This window comes from Rhea pennata, chromosome 2 (assembly GCF_028389875.1).
Source record: "Rhea pennata isolate bPtePen1 chromosome 2, bPtePen1.pri, whole genome shotgun sequence".
NCBI lineage: Eukaryota > Metazoa > Chordata > Aves > Rheiformes > Rheidae > Rhea > Rhea pennata.
This window is the reverse complement of record NC_084664.1, coordinates 122,570,769-122,594,453: the sequence shown is the minus strand read 5'-3', so window position 1 is coordinate 122,594,453 and position 23,685 is coordinate 122,570,769.

The window sequence follows — 23,685 nt, the reverse complement described above, 5'->3', positions numbered from 1 at the left end:
ATTTTCAATCCATATAACAATATGCTCTTCCATCCCATACTGCGTTAGCTTCTAGATGAGTTACTGTAAGAGGTAATGTCAAAAGCCTTACTACAGACAAATTTGTTACACCCCTTGCGCTCCAGTTCATCTATAATCTACTCATTTCCCTTTCAGGAAGACAAGCAAAACTTAAGGATATATTTTATCTTGAGGAAACTGAAGAAACTGATTTGTTGCATGTTAGATGATGAACATGAATTCTCTGGAAAATGTTCTCATTTTATTTTAAAGAAAAAATATCCCCATTCATTCCTGTTTCCCATACCTTTGCTTTTTACTGCTATGGCCTTCAACTTTATGCACTTTTTATTGGACAAAACCATATGGCAATATCTGGTAATGAATATGCAATAATCTTCCTTTTTCAGTATTGGGAAGAAGTTTTCACATTAATTGCAGTTAAAATGACAAACAACCAAGTAGCAACTTCAACACTATGAAAACGGAAAAATAATATGCTTTCCACCTTTACGGAGAACTATGTAGCAGATAGCCCACTTATTTCCCAGAAGTTTCTAGGCTGGAAAAAACCAATGGTTTTCAGCTCCACTCCCTCTCCTCTTTTTCACATGTAATAACATTTGATTCCTCTCTACAAGACACATCTGTGTTTTTAATCACTAATAGCTCCACCCTTTTGTTCTGCTAAGACATCTTGATGATTTTTATAATTTCCTTGTTGCTTCCTAGTTAGTATAATAAATCCCTGATCTTATCACTTTCCTTATAATTGTAAAAAACAGAAGTTTTAATACCCCAGGCTGAATTAGAGAATAAAATCCTGGATTCTGTGTTACCCTGAGCCCTGCTATTTTTCTGTCTGCGAACTGCTTTTGTAACATTAAACTGTGATTCTCTAATCTTCTGGAGTTATTAAGAAGGAGCTGGAAAAACACTCAGTATTTTAGACTTTTTAAAAAGAGCCTCTAAAAGTAATTTTAATGAGTTATGTGGTCCAAGTCGGGGAGATGTAAGTGCTTAATAGACTATCTCTATAACAGACCATAAAATGAGCCAAGGTCCATTCTCCGGTGCAAAAGACAAGCAGCATGGCACAGGTTCCACCCCTGTGCCTAACCTCTTTTCCCTGAAAATAGAGTGGCCTCATCTGTGCTGCAGTTGGCAGCAGCCCTGGGTTTGTGCTGCCTGCTAAACCATGTCTGTACTTTGTCTGCATGGGATCTACTTGACACAAGCCAAACTGTGCCAGGGAGTGTGCAAACAGCTAAACCACGCGGAGAACTGTTGGTCAGCAATCAAGTCTGTGCCCCAGTCTTCTTTAATATATTAGCATTGAAGGAATCTGACTGACTATGCAGTTGCAGGAGATTAACGATTAGCCAGATATTGTTACTGAGACTGGTGGTCAGTGTATTTATGTCATCTGGAAATAGGCATCAAATAATCATGTGGGGAAAAAACCCTGTTACTTAGATTATAAGTATAGGGTAGATTGTTATGAATTCCAAATTAAAAAAAAAAAAAAATTGAAGCCCATCGTGGAAAATTAAATTAATCATTGCTCAGCACTAATATGTAATGTAAGTAAAGTCGTAGGGCTCAATCCTAAAAAGTGCAAACATTTTTTGGAGGCATAAACATCTTCCAGAATCTGGCCCTGGCTCATCCCTGGATTCTGATTTTATGGGTTTAATAAACTTTGTATAATTAGATACATGACCACAAACCAGAAGTAAAAGATGTATCGGTTTCATTAGTGTTTCAATATGTTGCAACCAAAGGGTTTTCTGTTACTTATTTATTTATTTTTCTGCCTGATTAATGAGGTCCTGAGGCTGAAACAATGCAATGATATTTGCAGACATAGGAAAATATAAGTTCTCACCGGTTTAATCACCGTCCTGCTTAGGTTTCTGGTTGTGAGACTGCAAGCTCAGTGTAATAATCAATAGAACACTGTGTATGAAATGTATTTCCAAAAGAAGTACCATGAAAACACTATGTTTTGTGGGCACACTGAACAAGAAGGGCGGAAGTTCAGCTGCTAGAATCTGAAGTGAGAATCAGAACATATACCAAGGTATATCAATACCTGACATAAAATCCCCCAGACTCTAAAGATTATGATCCATAATTCATTTTTTTCCAGAGGAATATTCTATATAAGAAAAGTAGAAAAGTATGTTAGTATTGAAGCAAATCCATATTAAATAATCCATTTTTTAAATACATTATTCTAGGAAAGTGATTATATTCTCTCCCATGATTAGGTATGGCTTGTTGATGAAGTGATAACCTACCACTAAAATAAGAACAGGACTTGGAGGGACAGGACACAAGAGAATCTGGACCTTAAGGCTCCATTAAACACATGTAGCTTATTTAGTTACGATTACTTACTGCAATACCCCAGTGTCATTTACAGATTTAGAAGCCAATTGCAAAGCTGTAATGTATTCTAGGCGAGAATGCAACTCAACTAGAGGCAGCTGAATTCTATACCAGACTTCAATATGTTTAAGATGTAGCACCAAAGAGAGCACAAATCTGAAAACAAACTGACAAATGCATGCATGAAGGCTAGATCCAAAGGAAGTGTTTTTAGCCTTCTGTTTATAAAAGATGAAAAAATGTGATCCTCTTGTATATAGTTGCTCCCTGCTCCCCTAAAACGGTTGAGAATAGAACTGGACTCCGATTATTCAAATTTGAATATCATCATATCTTCTGGTAGATTCTTCCCATCAGTTTATTGTTATTTCAGTCTTATTTAAATCAAGTGCCATGCAATAAACTCCATCACACATAAAAAAAAGAAAACAAACAAGCAAAAAACCCCAAGCCCTCCAGACATCGGGGATGAATTTATCATTTTGGCAGTTATACTAAAGAATGTTGAATAAAATCAGTACATTCATGTTGTTGATTGTCATTTTTTTTTTTAAAAAAAGTACTTTATTTCTAAATGAATATTTCTTACAGGGAAAATTTAAATAATTCACGCAGATACACCCTTTGAGATTGTTAGGTAAAAGGTGACTAAGAACTGCAAAACATTATGGTTGTTACAGTTCATTTTATTTTTCCCTACAAGTTCAGTGCAGTAGACATTTAAAAACATAAACAAAAAGCCTTGTTCCATGTACTTCTACCCTAGGAAAGATCCAGCTCAAATTCCCTCTACTACAGCCTTGGGGTGAAAGTCCAACTCATTTGTTATTTTTTCTGAATATGACTGTCTGTCTCTAGTTAGCTACCATAGATGCTGCCAGCAAATTCTGCATAAAATAGGAAGCAGGAGAAGAAAAAGATTTGTAGAACAAGTATAGAAGAGCCTAAGAAGAATAGGTACCACATAAGAAGTTACATAGTTGGTAAGAAAACCAGCCCACCCAATTGTTGTTTTTAGATTCTACAACCTCATAACCTGATGCCAGTTAGAAAGGTTGAGGGCAACAGAAACAAACTACTCTCAAACCCAGACAACTACCTAGGTCTACACCCTGTTTTGTACTACTGTAATGGCAATAGTGTGGGGTTCAGTGTGGGGGTAATGACAAAAAGGCAACTGCAGCAGTTTATAGCATCTTAATGATTATTGCAGTCGTGGTCACAACCAATCTGAATAACATAGCAGTTATTAAATTAACATTAATTTATAGTAATTAATGGCAACAGCTTTGCACAAGTGACTTTACCCTTGCTATTACCAGGATAGTCAAACAGTCAAGCTGCTATGCAAGAGTGGGAGATTAAAAGAAATGCAGATGATGCCTCAGAGGGTTCACTTCTGCTGTGGTTACACCAAGTTTCTCCGGGTAAAACTTACCTAGTTATGTAAAACTCTCAGCTTCAACGATTCTTAACATGAGTTTAAAGTATGATAACGTAAGAAATTTATTATCTAGCGTTACTGCATTTTGGCAGAACTTTGTATATATTGGTAGTTAAGAGGTGGCAGAATTTGGCTCTGGGTTTTGAAACATCGCTTTTAGACCTAAGAACCACACAAGCCTAGACCTGTAGTTTGATCCTTTGAGGAGTGGTGAAATGTATTATACTAATGTTTAGCTTTAGTCTGATGGTTTGACATAATTTTTATTGCCTTCTCAGCTGAATAATTATCACAAAAATCAACAAAAGTCTGGATAGCTTATGTCCAAAAAGACAGATTGGAAGGAAGCCGTTATGGGATTTCTCATCCTCTCATTTGTACTTTCTCCATTATTTCTGGCTTATGAATATAAGCTTTGTGCACTTCTTGCTACTCGGAGGGCAGATTGTAGGAATCTTTAACATCATGATTATTTACAAAAGGTTTCTTTATCTACCAGATGATTATCAATCATTTACAGGGAGTATTATTTTATCCTAACTTATTTTGAAGCTTTTTTTTACATATATGGTAAGAATTACTAGGATAGACTTGTAAAATATTATAAGACTTTTAAAAGTCCTCAGGAAAGCTATGAAGGCTACAGGAAAGCTTTTTTTCTCTCTTTATTTGGGCAAAAGGGGAACTAGGCTTAGTTTAGTGTTAGTCATTCTCACTCAGCAGGTCAACACTTTGGGGTCATAAGTTGGCAGATTTTGTGTATAGTGACCTGACAATAGTTTTTATACTTGCATATTTAATTTATTTACAAAATAAACAAGAGAAATGGATTTTTGGAGATGATAAATTGCATTTGCAGCAGATGGCTAATCCAGAAGCTTCTGTGGGTGAAGAGAGGAGACTCACAAAAATACCTTGAATGTGGAATTAATCTAGCAGTGATTCTAGAATTAAACCGAATTTATATTAGTTAAAGAGTTAGAGCTTTATTGCAAAACTAATGTAAATGTATTGATTAAGAAAAATTCTTATAAAATCAATGAACGGTCTTCAAAATTCTCTTTTATTCTGTATAGAAATCTCTTAAAAAAGACAGCTTCTCATCTGGCCTAAAAAACTTCCCCTTCATAGTGTGCTTTCCAGTCAGTCCAGATTAGTCATATCCAGTTTTGGAAAGAATCCATCTTCTACTCTCTCCACTGGATTTCTGTTGCTACTGAATACACCACTACACTCAAAGTCTGGGTTGAAATCTGATAGTAAAAACACTCCATAGAGCAGGCAAGGCATTCCATTTCTGCCAAAAATTTTGGCTTTCTAATACAACATCCACCCTCAAGACCAGAAATGAACTGTCAGCCATTATAGTGAAATTAGGCATTATAGGAGGATTGATGGGATTTCCAGAGGCATCTTCATAATTTAAGAGCAAAGGCTTTGCAGTTCAGTAAAAAAGATAGCCCAAAGTTACTTGCTCATTCAGAAAGTCCTACCTAAAACAAAAACTAGTTGTATTTAAGACAAAACACTTCTTCAATGGGTTCAACATGGGGGTGGGACTCGGGAAAGAAAAAAATCAGAGCTTTTGCACTGAAAAACTCAAATGATAACCGGATGACAGGCTGAAGTAGATAACAAATTATTGTATGACTCTATAACTCTGATAAAGTTTCAACTACTAGTTTTTCTAGGCATAAATAAACCAATTTATTTTATTATCCTTTCTAAGGATAAGCTTTTTATTCTATCAGCTTTTTGCCATTTTCTGATTTTAATTCATTTTTGGTGGATGTAGATGACTAGAATTGTTTGTGGCATTCCATAAAAGAGTGCTATACATAACTTTAGTATTTTTCTGCTGTCTGTGGAGTACTTTTTATTTCATATATCTTTCTCATAGCCATGTCTGAATGGAGTTCCTCCTCTCCACTGTTTTCAGTAACTTATTAGTATAAGTTTTGTTATTAGCCCAAAATGCTCTCACTTTTGGCTATTGAATTTCATCTTTTTTTTCACTTTCTCCTGTCCTCAAAACCATCCAATTTTTCATCAGCAATAACAATGCATTACCACATTTTTTTTTTCTTTCAAGAGCATGAATGAATCAATCTTGTATCAAAAGCAGTCTTTGAGAAAGTCTGTACACATTCTCCGTTATCTAATATAGACATTTTAAATACCATTAAATATTTTCAGCATTTATTTTCAATAGCTATTTACTACTGTCAGTAATACTCATACTATCTTCCCTTTAGCCACATCCTTATCTTCTGCAGTGGTTCAGTAATTTCATTTAACTCCTTATTTCTCATAGGACTTCATCTGCTTTATGAAAGCATAGGTATATTTCAGCACCACCTTTGATTCGTTCAGTGAACCACTTAAATCAGCAAAGGAAGATGATTTGTCAAAATATAACATTCATAAACTGAGATTTAGTTCCTGACTCCCTTATTTTACTGTATTTTGCTTTCCTCTAAATGAAATATCTAATTCACTACATAGCACAAAGATCAAACTGATCTGTAGTTGCCTGGATAACTTCCTTTCTCTTATCTTTCATATAGCTGCAACATGTTCTATTTGACAGTCTTATTCTTCTATCCATAATCCTAACCTTTTAAAGTTCCTTCTCCTCCTGCTAATTATCTGAGAATTTTGGAATGAATAATCATCTAGTTATCTACCTTGACTCCATTAAGATGTTTTAATTCTCTATTTCAATAAACTTTTGCATCTTAATTTCTGTTACTCAGCTTACCTTTCCCTTTTCACACTGAAATCACTTCCTTTATTCAAAGCTAAGGCAAATTAGTCATTTAGTATGGGGGCTATACCTCGATTATCTTTAATCTCAACCCTGGACCTTCCTTTTTTTTTTTTTCTTTTTTTTTTTAATTCTGTTTTTATTTTTATTCCTGTAGTGCCTTTCTTTCACATTTGTTTTAATATCCTTTAAAGGTCTAACTCAGCTTGACTTTTGGCTATTCTCATTTTATCCCTAGACTTCCTGACCTGTAAGGGATGATTTCTTGGCTGATCAGTTCTTTTTTTCCATTCCTTGCAGCTCTCTGCTTACTCCTAATATTCTTTTTCTTTGTTCATCCAGTTAGGTCTGAAGCCCTTCCTTGTACTTTTTTTTTTTTTTTTTTTTTTTTTTTTTTTTTTTAATGGAAGTGTGTTCTAGATAGTTTTTGAACTTTTGTTTAAAGGCCTTCCTCTATGTACAAGTCTTGAGTTGAGTCCAGATGATTTCATTAAGTAGAATTTCCCTTTGTTTAGCAGATTTGTGCCTTGAAATAGAAACTCTTTGAAATTTTTTGTTTATCATTTAATTTAATTTAAATTGAATCATTTAATAAACCCACCTCACAAAGTTGTTTTCTTAGTCAACTATTCTATAGTGTCTTCAGGCTAGATTTGTGATGTGACTCTTAGTTGTTGGAGTGCCTATGTGTAAGCTATCACATTTTTAAGATCTCATCATTATTAATAGCATTTGTTTTTCAGTCTGTATCTGGGAAAGTAAAGTTCGTATAACACATGGAGCCATTTCGTTGTAGTAGTATTGTAGTGATTCCTCTCCATATCTGCATATCTGTATTGGCTTCTAAAATTCTATTAGGATAACACCAGTAAAATTCCTCTTCCTTTTCTTTTTTTCTTTTTTTTTTTTTTTTGTAATCTATCATATCAGCAAATGCAAGTGATTCTTCACCTCTTTCATCTTCATTCGTATCTTTTCTGAACAACTTAGCTATTGTGTATGTTTAACTGCTATGCTTCAGTTAGTCCCATAATTATCTACTTTCCAGTTGCATCCCATAATTCTGTTCCCTTTTTGTGTATCTCCAAGTTGTATGTCTTTAATCAAGTTGTATATCTTTACTAAAACTTTGTGTATAGGTTTCATAAATCTCTCAGTTCATCTCCTCTCATCTTAAATTAAAGATCTTTTGGTTGTCACAACTTCTACCCCAAAAAAGGCTCTAACCATATACCCTTGGAAATTTTCTTTTCCTTCTAAATTTCCTTTCCTTTTTTGCTTTTTCCCTTCTGCTACACACCTTTCCTGTCTTCTCTATCCATTCTTACTTATTTTTTGCTTCATGCTCGATGGTCTATTTCTCAAAATCCTTCATTCCTTTTCTCAAATATATGGAAATGATTCTGCCTTTGCTGTAGACCTGATCCAAGCGTACTCACCTAAAACTCCCTCATTCTCTTTACTGTCTCTTTGAAAAAAAATCTGGTTCTCAGGCTTCAGTGTGGCAGCTTATGTCATTTTGGCAGCTTTTCCGACTTTTGTCATGCTGATGTCCTTGTTGTAGGTCCTGGTATCAGTACCACTAATGGCACTCAATTTGGTTTTGCTAGCAAAAGTACCACTTAGCTTCAGATCTCCTCCAAGGTGTTAGAGCAGGCCGCTGTAGCATAAAACCTACAAGCCAATATAGCCCATAGAGCTACTCATCCAATTTTCCATGTTAGAAGGCAGGATTAGCTGTTTTTTCCCGGTGACTTTGTCCTTCCAAGACAGTGACTGGATAGTCAAAACATTCACAGCCGTGACTATCCACATTCTGTCAGAAAACATACACTGACAGGCCAGGAAGTACTTGATCCTTATTCTAGTTCACTGCAATGGTTTACCAAAAAAGGAAAAAAAAAAAGTTACTAGAGCGTGCATATATGCATGTACGTAATCCCTAGCTACAGAAACTGCCTAGCTTTAACATAACAAGGATGAAAACCTGCAAGCACAGCCTCATGAGCACTCTGTGCACTACTAGTAAGAACTCTCGTCATGTTTTGTGTTTTTGTGCTGCATTTGCAGGTGTCTTCCAAAAGAACCCGTTTACCTCCCTGTCCCAAGAAACAGCATGTAACATGTGGCCCTGAGTCACAGGAGTTGCCTCAAACAATTCTTGTTTGTTTAGGGAGGATTCCTTCTTGAAAAATATTTCTTCTACAAAGGGGGGTGATGTGTACTTTTATAAGCTCAACCAAAAGATGTGTTCTGAAAATACATTTTCAATAAAAATAGTTTATTTTGGACTGATATGAGATTCATGTTTTTTAGCATATTAACAAAATGATCTAGTATTTCTGAGTCTTTGGGCATCCAACTGTTGTTGTTTTATTCCATTGCTAGAGTACATATTAAGACAAGGCCATTAAAAAAAAGGCTTTCAAGTGACCTGAATGTGATAAAAAAAAAGTCTGTTCTATGCCTTTATTCCCACTCTCAACTCCAATTTATTTCTCCTCTTCAAACCAGCACCCTAGGTCTATGTCCTTGCCAATCCAACAAGCCCCTGGCTTCATCTTTCCTTACTCGAACCCCTGTGGTGCTCTTTTCTAGTCCTAAGCCAAAAGCCTTGCAATGGTCAGCTTCCTGCAGATCCTGGAGAGCAGGAAGTCACTGACACATATGCAGATCAGCAAGTATAAGCAACTTAGCAATCTGAGGCCTTATATATGAGTAAAGATGCCGCTGCTGCACGTGTCTAGTACTTTGAAATGATTTGTATTTCCTTTGTGATAGCTCTACTATTGATTCATAATCTAAAAGGGCTGTGGTAACCAGTTTGGACACAGTAATACTATTTTCATTGTGAAGAAATAAGAATGTGGTTAGAATAGCAAATAAATACATACAGAAGACAAAATATTTGGTCTTATATTATAAGAGAATTGATTTAATTCCAAAGCATTTCCTGAAAAGTAAATTAAGCTTTGTTATAGCAGCCATATTTCTGTAATCTATTTTTAGCCTTGTAGACCCAGGAGAAACAGGCAAAACTGTCTAACATTCCCTGCTCTATTGACTCAGCCTGAGCTTTTTGGAAATACTTTATAGACTAATGCAATGAGTGATACTTGATTTGATCCAATGTTTCTTTTGACCAAGAAATCAGAGATCTAAATTCTGGCTACAGCAAGCAACAATAGCTGTTGTTCAGTAATTGAGACCTGAACAGTCTCATGGGCAGAGGGCAGTACACGTATGCTGCATAGGTACTAACCTACCTGTTCTTTAGCTCCCTTTCCTGCAATGTGGCAATAGATTTACCTGACAGACTTTTGTGCAATTTACTAAATAAATTATTTTTCAATTGTTACATAAAAAGACTTATGGAGTTGTGAAATGATTTGTTTTATAGAGCAGCAATAAGTAGCTACTGAATTCTATCATCTGTATGACTGTTCATACAATTTATCAGTTATTAAACCACAGATAGGTCAGCAGCAGGTAGAACACTGAAGCCAGTATTTTTTTAAAATATATCTTCTGTTGAATTTATATAGGCTTTAATTTAACTTTTCAAATAAAATCTAAATGTAGGTACTTGAAAAAAAAATACAACCAACCTGTTCCTTATATAGTAATAATTAATTAAACGGAGTGTTTAGTTCGCTGCCATTGTTCCTGGGACTGGCAATATTTAGAAATGGCATATTCTCATCCTTAGATGAGAACAGAAATGTCAACCATTATGTGTCAACTATCAACTGCAACAACAGATGAACAAAATGGCAGCGTGTGCTGATTAGACAGACTTTGTTTCATCAAAATAAGAAGTCAAATGTGTGAACTCAAAAAAATAAGACGACTTCTCCCTTTCCCAGTATTGTCGTATGCTTTCATAAGCACAACTTTGGGAGATATAATAAAATAAACAGATTGTTTTTTAAACAGATGTTCTTGTACTGGTCTGCATGGGAACAGCTGATATATGAGGGAATAGTCTAAGATCCAGTACAAAAATAATATTTAAGTTGGAACAAGCACTCTTGTGATTTACACCTAACATTGCTCTCACTCTGACAAACAGCCAAATGTTAGAGAAAAAATATCCAGTGTGTGTTCTCATTTTGAAGCAGCAGAGAAAATTTGTATAAAGAAAAGCAAGAAAGATGAAAGATCCCTTACAGAGTTTGCTATAAGATGCTGTTCAGTGAGTTGTACTAGGCTTTTGACTACAGCTTGTACAAAAAGCTAATCTACAAACTTTAAAAAGCTATATATATATACGTGTACTTAGTAACTAGTCTAGCTTTAAGACTGGGAGTTTCAAAAGTGTCTAAGAGAATAAAACATTAAATTATTAAATTCCTTTTGAGTTTGACTCCTTAGCTACCATTCAAATAACCTGATTCAACAAGGCCCCTGGGAGCTGAGAACACAGAACACTTTGCTGGATCAGATTTTATGTCAGCTTCTAAATCTTTTCCATACTGTGCTAACTGCTAAAGCTGCATGCCAATGAGAGATCTCCTTCTTTGCTAAAAGCGCTATTTAATGAGAAGAATAAGATGCTACAAGATGGAAAATTAGTGTGAGGAACATCCTGTGCAGTTAGAGATGAGAACATTACACTGAGTGCATTAGGAAAGTTTATCTCACAGAGGACAAAAGTGTGGATCAGTGCAAGACATTTAAGGATCTTAGAGGCAAGGTATGATGGGTGCTCCTGTTGGCCTTCTGTTAAACAGGTGGAAGAAAATGTGCTGTGACCAGAGTCATGCTACATGAAGAGAGACACCAGTTCCCCACTGTCTCCAGCCCTTATCATTACAGGGCTGCCAGTCAGCGTGCAGAAGCTCTTAGTCTGGGCAGTAAACACGATGCCCACATTGGAGATGGGCTATGGACTAACGACGATTAAAAATTTGGCGGAATATTCAGACTGGCCCATAGCACAGAGGAGTAAAGAATTAAATTCTTCAGGAAAAAAAAAAAAAAAAAAAAAGAGCCTCAGTAAGGGGCAGTCTAAAAAATCCCATCTTATATTTGGCAATTAAAATCCTGATAAGTAAATGAAGGTGTGGCCACACAAGTACCTGCAGTTTTTACTTCATTTCAGAAGATCCTGCCATGCAGCACAGACATTCCATCTGTTGAGCTCTGACTGTGGAGAGAGGAGTGATAGCATAAAAGCTTGGAATTGAAAAAGAAAGAAATGGCCCACATCAAAGCAAAGGAGAGAATGTCATAGTTTTATTTTATGAAGTCAGGCATTCCTTAGAGCTCTGCAAGGAGCTCTCACAGAGGTTGACTTAAAGCAGAAACCAAGAAACCAAGGAGATCAGCCAGAGTGGCAGGCCCTAGGTTAATTCTGTAGTTGCTGCCAGATCTCTCAGTGAACCACATTGCACAGTGATGGCTATACTAGATTCTAAGATAATTTTTTAAGAGTGGTTCTGGAGTGTCTAGTGCAGTGTATCATGAAAATGCCTGTGCCCTTGCCAGCATGGATCCAAACGAAACATGCGTAAGCCTGGGTTACCTTAGAGCTGATCTTACTACCAAAATTCCAAGCACAACTCAAAATATTACAACTGCCTTTTTCCTTACTTTTTTGTAAAAAAAAAAAAATAAATAAAATAAAAGAACAGACTTTTTAGAAGAGAGAGTAAAAAATTCTAAGTGAAGAGAAAATGTTGCATGATCCCTTAGCTAGACATCTGGAAATCAGTCAGGCCTTGAGACAGTCTTGGACTGGGTATCTGATTCCTTTATCTTTTTTTATCCACAAGTCTAGTTCATGTAAATACAGATCAAAACCCAAATTCTACCTTTGAAGACTCAGAAATATATTCCAAATATTTTTAGTTGCCTTTTGTGTTTGGCAGAAGACACCGAACTTGGATGAAATTATCTTTCCAGCTTGTGCTAGGCTGCAGTTTTCAACAGAACTGTTCCCCTTTTAAATTTTTTTTCTTTCTTTTTAAAGCAGAGATTTTTCAGGAATATTGGTAATTTAAATGGTAAAACATTTGGATCCATTTTACTTCCTGCTTTTCTACTCCTGAGCTGATAATTCTGTAAGATTGCCACCAGATGGCCAAAACATCCAAGTGCTTTCTAGATACAATTCTCCAAAGTGCTCTCCAGAATAACAGGCAGGGTAGAATTTGCTTTATGAGCTCTGTGTCATAGGCTTTCTCTTAACCTAGGGTATGGTACAGGCCTTTTATTCATGCTTCCAGCACCCAGGGTTTAAATAATGATCCAATCGCATTGGACAGAACAGTGAAGGCAAAAATATTGATAAAGAACCATACATCTTTAATAGGAACATAATCTTTCCACCAAACATCCTACATGGAAAAAAAGATATCAAATTCCTCTACTGACCTCTACTCACTTACATTTCTTTGACTGACTTAACTTGATATTCCAAGTACTATCATCTCAGGTCAATTAATTTTATGTTATTTAGCATGTTAAGTGCCAAAGAGATATTTAGTAATAGCAATAATTCAGCATGTAATGTGATATACTAAAAAATCTATGCCTAAATTCTTATGCAAAGAAAATATAAGGAGCTTAAGGTACACTTACAAAATACAAAGGGAACAGTGTTTAAAGCTAAATTTTGTTTGTATATGCAACTTATTCTGTCCGGCATCGGCTAAAAGATGCCCTCAGGTAAGAGCCCAGTGAAAACTGGTCTTGAAGAAGGCTCTTTCAGATTAATCTTTTGTAACAAAAATGTAGAAAAGCAAAATAGCAGACTAGGAAAAAAATTGCCAATACAACAGGGACTGAAAAAAAAAACCAAAAAAAAAACAGTTGCAGGATTCTGCTCTATTCATATTCTCAAAGAGCCTTCATCATGTGACGAGAAATGAGCGCGAGCATGTGCCTTGACTCACACTGGGTCCTAATTCCTCAGTCATACAGGTCAGAGACTTGATCACAGGGTGCTACAAGTCACTTCCAGACCACTGGAAACAGATGCCAAGCACAAGGAGGGCTGCGGGGCTTCTGAGTCTTGCCCTTACTTGGGATCAAGAGAAGGAGAGAACATGGCTGCTGATGAAAGAACTGATAGATGTAGCTTAAATTACCCTCTGCAGAAAAATCTCTCTTGCATTATTAAATACATTGGGAGCCTCAGGAAACAGAGGAAATTGGAAAATTTTAAAATGTTCCCTCTAAAATCAGTGGTGGTAAATTAAATTCCTATTCTGAAGAGCTCCTCTCTCTGTTGACTAGCAGGGGAACAGCCTCATCAGACTACTTATGTGACTCTCCTTCAAGGCTCCCAGTGTTGGTATATAAAGTAAGCATTGAAATTAAGTGATAGAACTACCCTATATTAGCACCCTATATTCTTTCTGATTCATCCTTCCCTCATGGTAAGACACTAGAGCATTATTTTACTGTGTGCGCTGGATGAGTCAAGGTCAAAAATATGTCTTGTTCTCCTACTAGAACTTAGTGAGATTTGTAAAAGACAGTGATGATGAGGGTAGTTCTGGGGGCATTTCACTCTGTGTTTTTGGACTAGTCCCCAGGAAAGCTATTCATCCAGCGCAGACAACAAATAGCAAACAAATAATAGTGTTTCACTTAAAATATTATCTTTCTTTGAGTTTAAAAATGATGCCTTACTCACAGGTCTGATTTATGTGTTTGCATTTTGAATCATTTCTACTTGATTTATTGACAAAAATAACATTTTTCTACATTTTATTCTTTTCTCTAGAGCCAGGGTAATATGAAAGATGGAGTTGCACATTCAGTTCTATTTCTTCCTTCTCAAATTTGAGATCTTGAGAATCTCTTTTGTATCATTACCTACACATTGGTTTGGGCATTTTTGAAAGAAAGTCTAAAGCTATGCCCTAGTTTTCATACAAACAGGCACAGTGGTACAGAGGTGCCTCTGGTCATTTAATTTCACCTAATGAAGTCTCATTACCAGTGATGATACTGGAAGAAAATCAGTATTAACTGAAGAGTCTAGGCTGAATATAGTGCTAGTTAGAAGCAATACTTCTGCTTGGGAAGTACTGTGGTTGCTCTAGAAATCATTGATATTTAATAAGCATCAAGAATCCTACTTTTTTTTTTTTTTTTTTTTTTTTTTTTTTTTTTTTTTGTGCCAAAGCTATACCTTAAAAGTTGGGGATGGTAGCATTTTTAGCGTAATATTTCCTGCTATGCTGTATAAACTCAACAGTTCTGATACATAGAAGTAATTCATTACAAATAACTATATATTTCTTTCTTGAATTTAAAGTATTTAAATCGTTAGGTCCTGTGTAAGTAAGTTTTCCTCTAAAGAGAAATATTAAGAAATGAACACTACTAACATAAATCTCAGGATTTGTGGACCTTGTCTTAGTCGTTCCAAAGGTTTCACAAAGTCTGAATTGTCCTTACAGTTTCAGGATGTGATAATGTCAGAAGAACTTCACTGAATATCAGTGAAAGCAGTAAACTTTGGTGAAAACCATACTTGAAATGAAAGCACGTATTACAGAAAGATTCCCAGAAAGAGGACCCAAGTTCACTCAAAATATTAATGTACTATTTGATAATTATGAGATGACTTCTAAGTATCTGACAGTACTGCCTAAAGGTCAGAGATTTTGTAATGATGACTTTTCATAGCTCCTACTATTAATCACCTGTTACCGACACACTCTGAACAGCAGAATAGCGAAAAAATTAACCTGAGGTGTGAACTCTCAAAGAGGCAAAGGCATCTTGTAGTTTCTTTTGTACAGAGCTTTTGTACAGATTAGGACTTGGCAACTTTGTAAAGAGCTTACTTAAGTAAATAAACAACTAAATAAATGGACAAGCTGAAAATGCACAGATGTTGACTGGAAATGCTTCTTCCATAGTAATGGCCTGGTTTTAAGCATGTTATTTAAAACAAGGAACTTTAGCAGCCAAAAAGAAAATTGAATGTCATTTATGTCACAGTGATACTCAGCTTTGGAAAACTTCACTTCAGATTTTACTTTGGCCATTACTTTTCCTTTTGTGGATGGAGTAGTCAGGACATACTAAACCTCCTTACAGTTGTCACTGAGTAAAGTTAATGTAGTAGTATTGTTTTCAAAACATTTACTCAATTTAAGTTCAGGTAGCATACCTCTGAGTATAGCCCTGAGTACTGGTATCAGTTTGAGATAACTGTTTTTTTTTCAGATTTTAGTGAAAATAAGCAATTCAGTGTATGTGTCAAGCTCATTACAGAATGTATTTAAACTATCTTCTCAATTATTTTTCAGCTTTTAAAGCAGCAAAGAAAGACTTGCTTCTTGTTTGCCATTGCTAAAACAGGTGTAATAGCACCAGCACTGAACCACATTAAGGTAAATCTAGTGAGCTTGATTAAGGACCTAGGTTTCATCCAGTTCAAAGAGAAGATGAAAACATGAAAGAATAGAATAAAACATTTTCAGTGCAAAATTTGGTGTGATATAAATGATACTTATCTCTTCTTCATCTTGCTAATATCTCTTTAATATTTTAAGTTATCTATTTAGAAACATTTCAGGATGCTAGGACAAGTGGTATTTCCAATTAAACTTAGGAAAAGACTGGTGATTTTCCTTAAGCCAGTTCATGCGTCATACTGCTTTCATTTGTCCAGCTGCTAATATAAATGATGATCTGCTGAAGTGCATCTCTCTTGGCAAAATATAAAGCTGGCAGGGATTTCCGGACAGTTGTGTGCATTTACTTTATGAACAAGTACGCCATTCTGTGCACCGGCACTTACTGCCTTGCATTAAACAGTTTTACAAGTCTGGGGTAATTTTTCTGAGAGATTTACCTAACAAATCTTCTATTGCAGGAGTCTAAGATGATTATGCAGTGACATTTTATCAGAAGTGATACGTATCTTTAAAAATTACCACTCTGAAATTACGAAAGAGAGAAACTAAGTTAATTTGAAAATGAATAAGAGAATGAATAGTCTTCCTTCTTCTCTGCCCTATACCAAATCTACATATACCATAAATATCTGGAATGAAACTATGCCAAAATTCTCTGACTTCAGTATATCCAAGATTATGTCATTGCTATACAGAGTTCTTTGTGCTTAGAGCAAGAATGCTGCTATCATAGGGTACACTGAGGTAGTAACTCGTTTCATGAGAATGATTTGTGCATACTGCTGGGGGACAGCAGTCATATATTATGTGGAAAATCATTTGAAAATGTGATAAATTGCCTTGGTTGAAGATCTGCTCTACAATGCAAGAGGACAGTAAGATCTGATCCTGACTGATAAAGATTGAGGCTTATACCAGGAAAATACTATTTGTATGTGGGTTTGAAAACCATGTTTCCACTCTCTTTTTAACCCTTTAAATTGACTAGCCTGTGAGAATTGGACCCTGGCCACATCTTGGAAGCTAATAATATGTTACAGAGTATACTGGAGGAATGTACTGGTTATTTGCTTAATGAAGAACATTAAAACTGCAAAGAAAAAAGAAACCCTCATCAAAGATTTTCCCAGTTGCCAGTCCATCATGGTCTCAATTTATGCTGCAGCATATTTATTCATATAGTCTTTTAGAATTGTGCTGAAAATTTAGAAATGCTTTTCTAATATGATCATCGTTTCAAATTATGCTGTGGAATGGAAAAGGTTAAGAAAAATACCCATAAAATCTCATTTTCTATGTCACTGTACTTATTGCACCACAGTTCACTGATGGGCACAGTGCTGCAATTATAAACACACCAGTAAGACTTTAATCATTTCCATCAGCAGTGATTTCATTCATCCTCAGACCTTTTTAGATGGACCATCTTTGAGCTGTACCACCATAATCTACCAGTTCTGCACCTGTTCATTAAGGAATAAGGTCATCTTCGCTAAAAAGAGGTTACTTAGCATCCTGTTACCCAAAGGAACTATAGTCAGCATATAATTGTTACCATTATGCATTTTCATTGCTAGAGTAAGTGCATAAACATGAAAAAAGCTTCAAAGTAAGATTAAGCAGTAGATGAACTGGTGATTTAGCTTGTGGCATTCATCCTTGTAAGTCAACAACGAACTACCGGTCATTTTGGACTCATTTTCCTTAAAAAAATGAAATTGAGGACTTAACTGAGTACAGTCATTAAAAAATCACACTGAGCTCTGCAAAAGAGCATGGGTATTCTCCTAAATGTTTTGGCTGTATTCTGGTTTGGATGCTTATATTCAACCCCAAATTTTCTCTGCTGATTGACAGGAAATGTTCTAATTTTTCATCTTTTGTTTTTTTCCATTGTGTTCTGTTGGAAGTATTGTGTGCTGACAGGCGCACAGCTAGCTTTGGCACAAAGAGATGAAAACCATTTCAAGATAAGGGTGGTGGAGCCTGTTCGTCAGATTTGTAGTTGAGGTTATAGATTTAATCAAAATAAAACGTTCATCTTCCTATCATATCTGGATTTTGCACCTGCAAGTAACTGCTGGCCCATAGTTGGCTTTCTGTAGATGTAAATGCTATGATTTGTACTGGTATTTGAGTTAGGGGTTTTGGTCTAGCTAATTTTCAGTGCAACTCAAGTGATTTAGACACCTTTAATTGCCAATTAATTGAATTGCAAACCGAACTTTAGACAAAATAATTTTTCTGAAGGGCTAAAGTATTTGTAACATGCCCATTGGGATTACTCTCTCAGACTGAAGAAGATACTTTATCCCTTTTCCTCTGAAAACTTTCCTTCATTCATGTTGGCCAGAACATTTTTGCACTATCAGGTGAAGGCAACACAGTTGAGCTTACAATATATCCTGTATTATGGAAATTGTTATATAGCATGAAATTTGCTTAAATAAAGCTTCTATCTTTTCTCCAGCACATTGACACAGATTGTGATCTATCAGCTTTGTATATTTTGCAGAATTGATTAAGTTGTTCCATCTAAGTTACAAAACATGTTTAAGATGGAGTTTTCTGATCCAATACTCTCTCCTAAAGCCTTCTGTTGAAATAAAGATTACAGTTCTTAACATATATTGGGATAGACCATATCATCCTAACTTCAATGTTCCTTTACAGTCTGAAACCTCTCTTCAGGGTGAAAGTAGATGAGAAGCCAATAACTTTGCATTATAGGTACAAACTAAGTTATAATTTTAGCCTTGGAGTGGCATTAGAACATTTTGGGATCATGAATGATCCCTGTGGCTTTAACTTTCTTCAGGAGTACAAGATGAGCAAGAGGTGTCTCAACAGGTCACAGTTCACTGATTCTTTACGTTCTGCAACAACTATCAGTTATTTTTTCTAGTGTTCAGGAAATACTAACTCTAGTTTTTCTGTGATCAGGTAAAAGATGTTCTGAAAGATGCAACAAGCATATAGGGTCACTTGTTAAAGAGATATGGCTGTTGTAATCAAGGAGGTTCAATGAGTAGTCTGAAGTACAAACGAAAGCAGTTATTATATGGTGACTGAACTACTACAAGGATCTAAAATGACAAGAGATGTCCGTACTTTCAGCATTACTTGGGTAGACCATATGTGGCCTTCCAAGTCACTTTATATCGCTGTTTACTTCAACACATGCAGTGTTGACTATTAAAAGCCTAGCGTTTCACAGTCAGTTTAAGTGCCTGATTTCAGGGGCCAATATTCCCAGTAGGAGGTTGATTGAAATAAGACTGGCAGCATTTCAGTGCTGAGAGAAGCTATTCCTTCATATAACCTGTAAAACACTTTATAATCATCCTAGAATAGGGTTGTTATAAAATAGTATGTATGCAGTATAAAATAGTTATTAGCAAATTAATTAAAAGGACGCACATAGTAACTATGCAAATACAGAGGCAAAATGAAACCCTGGTGTAATCAGTGGAATTTAATTGATGTCATATGAGCAGTGGAGGTAGGCTTCTACTGTAGCTGAACCCATTTGTATGACCGCTTAAAATAATTCTATGAAATCAGTCTAATTAGCACAATATCAAAATGTTTGATTTTGTTTTACTAAATTAAATAATTTTAACATCAGAAATGATTAGATTTATGAACTTGAACTTTGATCAAGAAAGGAATGCCATTTTCGTACCAAAAGATCAGCATTGTTGTATACAGCTGCAGAAAAACATTTAGAAGGGCATCAAAGAATAATATTGTGCTCTGTCTCATGTTAATACAGAATGTGGAATTCCAATTTGCATTTGCATCACTTGGCAAACCTGCTGTAAAAACAAACTCAACACCACCATTCCCCTTTTTTAAAATATTTTGTCTAGTTGTATTACCAGAGATCTTTGTTAGAGATCTTTGCTTGAGGTCAAAGAGGCCATTGTGTTGCCTGTATTCATAAAAGTGTAAATAATCTAATAGGACGTAGAAGATTGACATGAGTTAAAGGTGTCTCCTTTAGTCTTCACCATTTTTTTCCAAAATTGAATGCAGATGTGTTTACAAGAAAGCTATTGATGACAGGAGAGATCTCAAAATGAAGCAGCAAACAGGTTACATTTCCAGTGATAATATTTTTAATTCAGGTGATATAAATAATTGAAATGCATTCTTTTCAAATCTTTTAGCCCCAAGGAATAAGTGCTACAAAATCAGTCCTAACAAATGAACAATAAAAAATATACCTTTGCCCAAGTTCAATACAGATTTCAATTCAGGAACAGGAATAATAAAATCACTGTCACTATTTCAGTACAGCAGTAGGAAGTGCCTTTTACCAATCCTGTCTGCCTTACAATGTACGATTTTCCCAGAGTCCTTCCAGTTATTGGCTTACTGGCAATTGAAAAGCGTCATTTACCTCTTCCTCCCTAATGAATGTTTATATCAAGATACTGCAAACCTAAGAACCAGCTGAGTCCTACATACCTTTCCTAAAATGAAAGCATTCTTAGCTCAATTGAAGCATTAAACATTGCTTGTTCTTTCCACCTTTCTGTTGAAAGTAAGGGCTTTTATGTATTGTTTAACAAAACGCTTTGTGAACCACATTTGGTCATGGGGTTGCATTTTTCAGATTGTGTAGAAAACAGGAACCAAATGAGAAAAGTTGATTTACCCAGCAACCAAAGTGTTTTCTGTATACAACAATATTCAGGAACAAAGTCACATAAAGCAAAAATTCCAGAGGTAACCAATGCCAAACATATGTCTGATGCTACCGGGCTTCTCTGTCTATTCATGTCATAAAGACTGGACTTTTTTCTGAGCTTACTTTGTTGAGTAGAAGACCAGATGTAACCAGAAAGAGAGAAAAGAGACAATGAGAACTGTGTTTCTTCTGATGTAAAAGTGATTGTCTCATTGAATGTTGTTACATTCTCTTCTCTTCACAATTACTGTTGAACTATAGGGAAGCAGATGCAAAGACAGAGGAAAGGGCATATAGTACAAGCTGCAGGCATCTATAGTTAATGACCTATCTGAAGGTCTGTGATTGCAGGGGTATTTTGGCCTTAGGCCTATCCTATCCTTATGGCTGAAGCAGGGACAGTATCACCTCATAAATGGGAAAAAATTGAAAATCTTTCTGATTGCTAATTCTTCCTTAGAAATGAGTCAGTCCCACTCTCAGAACGAAGAAAAATTACACAATTTACATGAGTTCAGTCTTTACCAAAGTATCATCAAGGTACTCTGTAAAATGTAAGTTTTTGCATTTCTCATCACCTTTGCTGTATGCACAGTAGGCTAAATTGTAGTTACTGAAGTCAAATGAAACAAGCAGATTTTCTTTTTCCTCTGTGCTGTGAAAGTCTTTTCGATAGCAACTTCATGGAATTTAGCTGTTGCTTGACAACACATCTATACTTTCTTACTGCAACTAACAAATGCAACTGATGTTTTAAATTTAGCATAGTTTAGTGTAAAATTGTTTTTAATGCCATTCAACCCTTATAGATAAAGTTAAACTATATCATATTGACAAGAAATAATTTTACCTCTGTCTAAAGCATAGCACTGAAACAAGCTCTTCACAAGCTTTGGGAACCAACACATGAAATCATATTAGAAATCAGAGTGACTTGAACTAAGTCCAAAGAGAGTTAACATGTTCTTCCTAAAATGGGAAGAAGCCTGCTGTAGATAGACTGTTCTTTCCCCTGAGTTCTAGTGTCATATATCATAGGGTTGAGAAGAAGTTCAAAGTCAGGCAAAGTCAATATCTCTGACCTTCCCTTAGCAAAACAAACACTAATGGTGAGTGTCAGTAACAGCTCAATAGCAATGAATGTTTTTTCTTAAAGGTAGAGTAGAGTTAGGGACCCTGCTCTCCCTTATTTTTTTCTGAGGATGAGTCTATCCCATTGCTGGAAGACTGCAAAAATAGCTCAGAAATTGAAGAATATCCACGTAATATTATGATGAGATCACCTCCATGGATATGCAGGATGAAAGGAAGAAGGATCTGGGGGCTATCAGACTTGTAGTTACTGAACGTGAAAGTCAAGTTCTTGTCTTATGCTCATACAAAGTGAAGGAGGAGAATCTTCATAGAAGCTGTAATCAGACACTGATACTTAGACTACCTTTTCTTTATCTTGTGTTTAAACAAATATTACTTTGGTGTGAAGCTTTTTACTAATTTGTACAAAGGTTTAGAAATATTGAGATTTTTTAGATTTATTTTATGGCATTTGTCCATTTGGCTTTTCAGTTGCTACCTTCATTCAGTTTTACTATACTTTAATGATATTATTTTCTCTCTGTCTTCATGACTTTTTATTATAATCTCTTTTAGTTAGACCTTCTGAAACAATTCTGAGCTTTCTTTTTTGAGATTTTTTTTTGGCTTTTACATTAGTTAGTAAGAATTATCTTCCTCCAAAATGATTAAACTTACCCGTGTTCCAGGATTTGATTTTTTTTCAAAATCTTAAAATTTCATATATGGCAGTGATCTATGTCCTTGGGTCTCACTTATAATGAATAAAGATTCATGATATAAGTTTTATTCCAGTCTCTGGAGGTAGCTGTCTCCACACTAATTCTTGTCTGTTCTAGAAGAGATGCTGTTGGTTGCTGCTGCATTCAGCTGTGTCCAGTATTGCAATTGGTATCTTCATGTTTAGAGCATTCAGATCTTATTTCTTTGTAAGTGCCTTTTTGATGCCAAAGCACACTGCTGACTCATGTTCATTTTGTCCACCTAGACCCCCAGGTCCTTTTTGGCACAGTTGCTCTTTGCCAGCATCCTTGTAGACCTAGCCTGTACAATTGCAAGAGGTCCTTCCCAGATGCAGGATCTGGCCTTTGTCCTCATTGAGTCTCTGCTGACAATTTCTCTGGCTTCTCTCCTATTCCTCCAGTATTCTCTCACTTCTCCATTTACCACTCTCTGCAGTTGGGGTACAGGCTGTTATCTCTGCAGGGTCTATGTGAAGATCTTGTTACTCTCCCTTTCATCTTCCTGATGGTGTGCAGTCTACATACTTCTTCCCATAGCTCAGTAATGTGATGACCTGGGTCCTCAACCAGCACATGGCTCATGAAGCCAAGGACACGCCTTTCCCACCCTGTGAAAGGTGGCAGCCACTGCCAGTAGCCTGGGACCTGGATGACTGTGTCCTCTCTCTAGAGCTCAGCCCAAGTCAAGGCCTCCATTGCATCAGGTCCAGACGATACTGGGGACTGTGATCTGTAGCTGTTATCAATTCTGCACTGTATTCAGTTACCAGTCCCCTTCCACACATCCTTCTGCACAGGCTGCTGCTTCTGGGAGTTGCACTCTGAATTGGTGGCTATATAGGTTTCCTCCGAGCGCCAGTTCAATGGGTGCCCAACACATCCTAATCAAGAGGAAGTTGAAGATATAGAAATAATCACCTATTAAATGGGAATAGTTGACAGAGGGCCTTAAAAATTGCTAGCGTTGGTAGAAGAAAGAGCCTTGAATAACTATCCTTCTCCTAGCAGAATCTGGCATGTTGAAGTTGCTAGAAGAGTTCCCAGATTTGCCCAAAGATCCCAGAAGAAGTTCCCAGAAGACCTAGAAGAGTTTGGAAACTACTCTGCAAACTGCAATGCCTGTTGGCTGCAATCTGGCACATTTTAGTTGTTTTTATTTAAATTAGAGTCACATTCTCCTG